The sequence below is a fragment of the Alosa alosa genome, chromosome 18, assembly GCF_017589495.1.
Source record: "Alosa alosa isolate M-15738 ecotype Scorff River chromosome 18, AALO_Geno_1.1, whole genome shotgun sequence".
Classification (NCBI taxonomy): domain Eukaryota; kingdom Metazoa; phylum Chordata; class Actinopteri; order Clupeiformes; family Clupeidae; genus Alosa; species Alosa alosa.
The window spans coordinates 26,757,142-26,764,821 of record NC_063206.1 but is presented as its reverse complement, the minus strand read 5'-3'; positions in this window follow the sequence as shown (position 1 = coordinate 26,764,821).

Sequence of the window (7,680 nt, the reverse complement as noted above, 5' to 3'; positions counted from 1 at the left end):
ATTCATTCATTTTTCAGGGGTGACTTTTGAGTGTAAATCTGCCAGGCAACTATTTGGCTCTACATGTGAGGTTGGGAAAAGGGGCTAATAAAAGCATTAGGGCTGGTCTCAAATCTCAAGTCAATACAACATGTGTTTTGGATAGTTAGAGAAAAGTGAGTGAGATAGGTAGATAGGGGGAAAGAGAGAGGGAGAGCAAGTGCAAGAGAACAAGAGAGAGAAGGAGGACTGTATCTATGTAAATAGGAAACTTTGAAGTTAAGAGGTGCCATCTGCCCACCTTGCTCAGCGGTGAGTGCTCTGTTGCCAAGTGGCACATGTGATAATCGCCAAGCGCCTGCCTGCATTTCAATATGACTCACACTCCATACACACACACACACACACACACACACACACACACACACATACCACAGTAATTGAGGAGAGGTGAAGCTCCTGTTGTTTTAAAAGCATGTCGTTTACTACACCAACAAGCACGGCTGGGTAAAAAGGGCGTTTTCAAAAGCTGAAAACACTCTTCATTAGCTTGAGGGATCCATGTTCAGCAGAAAGAAGAACCTTTCCATGAGAACTGTGGGGTGACATACACTGTTGGGAGGTCACCAGGGCACATCATAACATTTAGGTGGGAAGACCATTTTTCAGATCATTTCATATTTTTCTTGTGTTTTTGGAGACTTAATGGAATTTTGTAATACTGCCATACAAAGTATTTATATAATAATAATAATAATAATAATAATAATAATAATAATATATTATTTTTTAATAATACTATGTTATTTTATTAATTATGTATTGCTATTTGTTATGCAATTACTGTATTAATATTATTATGTACCGGTATATGGTATTATTTGTTTGTTCATTTTTCTAATTACAAATAGAGAAGAAGTGAATGTAAATTTACAGGAGAACTCTGGTGCCCTTTCCAAGGAGGAATTATATAACTGGCCGCTGTTCAGAACAGAGCATTACCACAGGGGGCAGTTTTGCACAGGCCATTCACAGCAGTGGAGGCAAGAGGCACAGACGAGCGCTGTCCGTGGTGCTGAAGTCCCACTATGCTACGTCTGGATAGTGCCAGAGCAGCCTCACTTGCTCTATTGCAGCCATTACACACCAAATCCTCCTGATGAATCAAAGATGCAGCGGAGTTCTGTGTGCTGGCAGAACAGGAGGTCAAAAACAAAGCTCCAGGTCACAACCCTCCTGGAACAGCGGACTCCCCAAACAGATGGGCGAGACGGAGGCGGAAAATGAACACAATCCCCGAGCAAATGTTATGGCATGGATGCTTATCAGACTCGATACAGCCTTTGTGCAAGTCTCTCCTTTGAGGACCATGTTTTCTTCTCACACAGAAAGAGCAAACAACTGTAGTTTCAAATTTGAGGGCTAATTTGAGGCATTTCTGCACACTCTGGTAGCTTCGAGAACTAGACCGCTAAGCAGAAAACAAACTATACTTTCGGAGGGTGTTATACTTTAATAAGATTTCTTTTGGATTTGTTACATGTTTTCAGTTGGCAGTTGTCAAAACATCTATGCTTTTTAGTGTGTATCAAAGCAGAAACTATAAGGTCAGGAGGTTAATGTTTATTCATTACTCTGCACCTTTTTAGGATGAATGAGTTCATAACATGCTGTATGATTCTGACAAATATAAAAGCTTTAAAAAAACAAACTTGGGTAGTTGAAAATAATCAGAGAAAGAACATTTTTTGAAAGTGGAGAGTGAATATAGCACAGCATGCTGAAGCCCCTTGACAGACGTATCACAAATAATATAATAATATAATAAATTAATCAAACCCAAAAATATCAACTGAAACGGTTGCCAGATTCAGTCCCATTTATGGTGGTCTCACCTACAAGTGTTGCCCCCTGTGGGCTTTTGAAGCTCTTGGTGGTAATGGGATTGAACTGCTTCCCACTCAAATCCCAACATTATATGCAGGCTCTTACCCTGTGTTTCTGTTTCTCAGGAACTCTATGACGTCTGAATTGAGTGTGATGGAGAGTGGGTAGTCACGGCCAGACTTGGTTACAGGTCCCAGAAACCACACCTAGGATCAGGCTGCCATAAGTGAAGTGGACTCCAGTAGGACATTTGTTGCTTATAAAGTACCATTTCCCCTCTCAAGACCTACCAAACCCGTAGCAGTAAAGGAAGCAGTAAAACTCCTCTAGTTCCCATTGAGACATTCTTCATGGCCCCTGTTAAGACAGCATGCACTACAACCACTGATCATTAACAACCATTATAAACAGGGTATGTACGTCATCTCCAGAACACTTCCAGATCCATTTATAGATTGTATTCATGACCTTAGTGCTCCTGTTGAGTTAGTATAAAGATACACTCCTGAAACTGCTAATGAACCCTGGTGGCACGAGGGCCTGGGGCAAGGATTTCTCAAGGATTATTTTTTTTCTCATCACCTCTAGAAAACAGCATGCAGCCCTGCAAAAAAGATATTCAGGCACCACAGGCTAATTGTTTTGTACAGGCAATGAATGATTGTTATAACTGTATTCATGTATTGTCTTTTAATTGCACTATGGACGGAACTTTGGTCAGTGTAAACTATGTTAACCCTCCTGTTGTGTTCGTTTTATGTTCACTAGTTTTGTGTTCCCGGTCAAAAATGACTGCTGCATTATAACTTGTTATAAATCCATAGTAACACATATATCATCTAAAGATGTGATAGACCTTTGTATCAGCTTATGTTCTATTGGATATTACCAAATTTTGAACGTCCATTAAAAATGCTGCTATTTATGGTCTGCAGACCTCATTGACCTGAGCTCATGCAAGTCAGAAAGGGTTCTGTTAGGGAAATGTTCCAGTGGGGGCTGGTATAGAAGCAAAGAGGGGGAGTGAGGGTGTGTTTTTATGAATGTACAGAAGCACAGATACACTCCATCTGATCAACAGGTACAGTATGTGGCTGGACTCAATTTTATACACTGACCATTTTCTCACCCATTCATTTCTAATAGTCATTTTTGACGGGGAATACAATGGGTGTTCTAAAGTTAAACAAAATACCCACATTGTTATGAAAATGATCAAAATTTGTTTTGTGTGTTCACCTGTTTTAATAAAATCATGGAGCCTTATGATAGTCAGAATAAATTAACAATATTTTTGAGAGAAAAGAATTGTCAATCGGTCAAATTTGACCGTGAATACAACAGGAGGGTTAAATGTGCCTTATAAATAAATTGTACTTACTATTTACTTACTTACTTTAAACTGGTCCACAAACATGGACAAGACTGTAAATCCAGCTTCTTGCTAATTAACTCCAAAGAAACAGCAACATGTTTGATACATGCCAGGGAAAACAGTTGTAGTAATGAACATTAATGCACATGGTGGTTTCATATGTAAGAAAGTAAACCAGAGAAAGGGAAGAGGGAAGGGTTAAAGAGTTTATACTGTATGTCATGTGTCTGAACGGTATGGGAACCTTTGCCACAAGCCCAAGTGCTATTCACAGACAAGAATAGTTTCATCCAGCCAGTGAAATGCTAGGCTGTCAACAGCAGTCACTGAACAATTGGTACATGACAGCAGTACAAAGACAATAGCTATCATAAATGACACCATGAACCTCCTCAATTCTAAGTTTCTGTTACAGTACTTCCTTTTGGCCAATGCAGCGTAGGTGCATCTCTAACAACCAACAATGTGGAAACATCTACAATCCTGACAGAAAATCAGCCCAACACTGGCAATTTTATTATTGGTTTTCTTTACAGGGGCATTGAGCCTGACACGGACATAGACAGAACTGGATATACTTTTGTATTCTTAAGTGCATTGATTGGATATTGTGTTGTGGTACCACAAGGCATTTTAAAACCCTTCCCCTTACAAAAAAAACATTGATTTGTGACTGTGTTGACATCAGCGCAATGTAAAGAGGAAGTGTGCACGTTCACACACTTCCACCTTTCTCAGGTTTCTCCCCCCTAGGCAGCTGGCTGATTGACACACATCGACAGACCAAGGGGGCCATAGCAGAAGCATCACCTCCAGGAGAACGAGAGGGCCATGGTAGAGGCATCACCTCTGTAGGAGAACGAGGGGGCCATGGCAGAGGCATCACCTCCGTAGGAGTCATGACTGCTGCAGCGAGGGAAACATGTAGGGCGTTGCAATCATTTGGCCTAGAAGGAAGACGGTTGAGTGTTGTGGGGTGAGGGAGAGGAGGAGGAGGTGGTGGAAGAGGGGAGGAGATGGAGGAGGAAGAGGAGGAGGAGGAGGATGAAGTGGTGGAGGAAGGAGGTGGAGGACACCAGGTTGGGTGTTGTGGGGTGAGGGAGAGGAGGAGGAGAGGACACCAGGTTGTGACATTTCACCGAGCAGATGCTGCACAATGATAGTAAACAAGAGAGCAGTACTGCGACAGAAGTAGGCCACACTCAGTGGTGGAAAACATGTAAGCCACACAAGGCCTTTACTGAGGCCTGGATGTCTGCAGGGGACCACTGCAAACAGCTGTGGAAATGTAGCTGTAAATGTCCACCAAATTAGAAAAGCCTCGGTGACCGGTGATCTAGAGACGCTCCGCAATTAGTGTATTTCACCCTCACCTCAGGAATTCATCCTGTCTCTCTCTCTCTTTCCTGAAAAAAATAAAAACTCACCCGCACCAGAACAATTGCAAGAAAGAACATTAAAATTTATCTCCCCCCAATTACGGCAAAATGTGAGAGTGTGAGCCCAGAAGGTACGGCCATCCATCTAAGGGAGCTGAGCCACAGATCTCCCAGGGAACAGAGATAGGTTACAGGCCACTCTTTAATTTCCTTTGATCTCCCTCCATAACATGGCGAGATTCCCATCACACCCAAGGTGAGTTTAATGCATACTAATGTGGGTGAGCGGTGCAGGTGGACTCCTCGTACCTCACACAGCCCAACACTCTCCCCAGCGTGGGGCCGGGGACAACGCTGGGGGACCAAGCAAATTGCCATTAAATGACAGAAGGGAGACCATTATGTGACGGGCGGTGATTCACTTTGATTTGGTGGGAGATGATTGGATTTGATCTTCGAGGTCACGGGTAGAATTAGTGGAGCGGTCGATGTCGGGTCAAGTCAAGCGGGGTGAGGTTAAGGGCTTCTCCTCAAAACACCATGAAGGGGAGACGGAGGACCAGCTGGTGAAACACTTCATTTTGAAACAAGTGGTTCATTTCGGCACAACTTTTAATTTTTAATTAGTACTCTTTTAAGGCAAAAGTAATCATTTTGAGTATGCCTGTCTTGATGAATCATGGGTGAATCCTTTTTAGATGACCATCCTTTTAAAACACCTATGGATGGTGACTTTGATCTGAATCAGAGACTCATCAAATGGAAATCCAAATTAAGCTCCTGTTGATGCACAGGTTTCCCACGAGCACCTCACAGACTCACAAAGACTACAACTTTGCTCTCAAAAGTTTGATGGAGAAAAAAAGACAAACAAATCTCCCCTCCCTCCCCCCATTAAGCTTGGAATTCATTTCTGCTCCTGCAGTTCACTGCTGCCATGCCTCCAATGCTGAAGATGAAAAGAATGTTCCGCTAATCTTGTGTTAGCCCTTAGGGCGATCATTACCTAAGTAACTGGGCCGAACCCCCATGAGTCAGCAGAGCCTACGCCTGCATTTCAGCCAATTACATTGGACAAGAACGCCAGTCTTCCCCCAGTGTCATTGATTCTACATTACTCAATGATGCCAGGCCCACTAATGTCTCTGTGATGTGTGTGTGTGTTTCCATAATGCTGGGATGTTTTTTTTTTTGGGATAGACATCAAGCCGAAATTAGAATTAATTTTGGGAGAATCCCCTCTTTGCTTCTCTGTTCTCCCTTTGTTGGGCTTGGGCAGTTGTGGTGTAGGCTAGCCACGTCTGCACTGACCACCCATTTAGAAATGGGGCCTCCCAGAAACAAAAATAGGACCAGGGTGATAAAACATCAGAGGAGAACTTCTGAATGTCCCTCAGCCTAACCTACTTTCGATTCTAACAAGAGCAGTGCTAGAAAAAGATGAACAATGCTGCCAGCAAAAATAATATATAAAATATATAAAAAATATAAATATATAGAAGAGAACGTGGATGTGAGATGTACAGCAGGCTTTTGGGGGGTTTTCTCCACTCCGGTGACAGCACGGCAAGCCTTCATTACCCCAGGCCCTTGTTGTGTCATGTACCGTCATGTCACGTCCCCTTTCGCCTCCTCTGGGTTCAGCTGTGGAAGTGTTTCTGCCGGGGCTATGACATGTTTTCAGTGTTGACTGTACTCTATGTCCCAACAGTGTAGGCTATACACACACACACACACACACACACAGTACCTGCTGAGGGTAATAGAAAAACAAACAATCTGCAAGAAAGCCTTCTCTTTCCCTTTTAAGTGCACCAGTGGTGATGAGGAGAGGGCAAGCTTGCCGAGACTGGCTGCTTGATGTTCTCTCCAGGGGTATGGTGGGAGGACGCTGGGGCTGTCCAGGAGGTGTGGGGGGCACTTCAGTGCCGTCTCCGCCGCAGTGGTGGCTGTCATACTGATGGCGGGACAGAGTAAACAAGATTTCCCAGAAGCCCTTTCAAAACACAGCGCAAGAGCCCCCACCGCCACCCACGCCCTGTCTTAAGCTCTGTGGCTGATTTTGTCCTGATCTTATCCAGTTAACCTTTCAGCCCCCACCAGAATGCAAATCCCATTACAGTGTGTGAATGTTAGCCACCAAAGTCAAGAAAGATGGCATTTTACTGAGGCTAAATCTGTGTGACTGGGGGGCGTTATGTACAAACTATGGCTGTCCAGTGACTGTTGTTTCATCAGAATAACGTGCTGTGGAGATCTAGGTCAGCAGCACATGCCACGACAAATATTGTAATACCCTCAGCTGTTGATGAGGTATGAAATCACTCTATATATCACATCACCTTTTCTCTTGAATGAACTTCACTGATGACATAATTCTGTCAAGTTGAATAATTGCATGAAAGAGAAATCTGATTTAGAACATTTTCAAGTGGAAAAGGCTCAGGCCAATCTCACCGACCAGTCAAATGTCATTTCAGGGTCAGTGTGGTGCCCCTGGCCATTACATTTGTGCTGCATTGCATGTGATATGATCGTGAAATATTATGACAGCTAAATGTGACCTATTCCTATTTTCTCACAGCATTTGAGCAAGATAATTTGATATTTTTGTGACTTTTGGCTACAGTGGGTGAACACAAAATCATTGTAATATATTTAACTCCAGGAGATGTACATCATATTTATACCACCAAATGACATTTCAGTGGTCTATATGCAAACCTCTTCATACACAACCATATGAAATTATTCATATTGATGACTGACAGAAATAATCGCTCCCATCGTCACAGAGCTTACATCTGTGGATAATGCAGTCATGCATCTCATCCCTACAGTATATATTTGGGCTCTCGTACACAACGAAAATAGCACAATTTCATTTTTTGCTAGACCTCGCAGATTTTATGCAGCACTTACACACTAATGGAACTATCTGATAGAAAAGCAATTTGTTGTGCTCCACTTAAAGGAACACCAGGCAACGTTTTCGTGTTAATTACTCATCTTCGTAAGTCGGTATATGGTTAAATGACTCATTATAGGGCGAATGAAGAC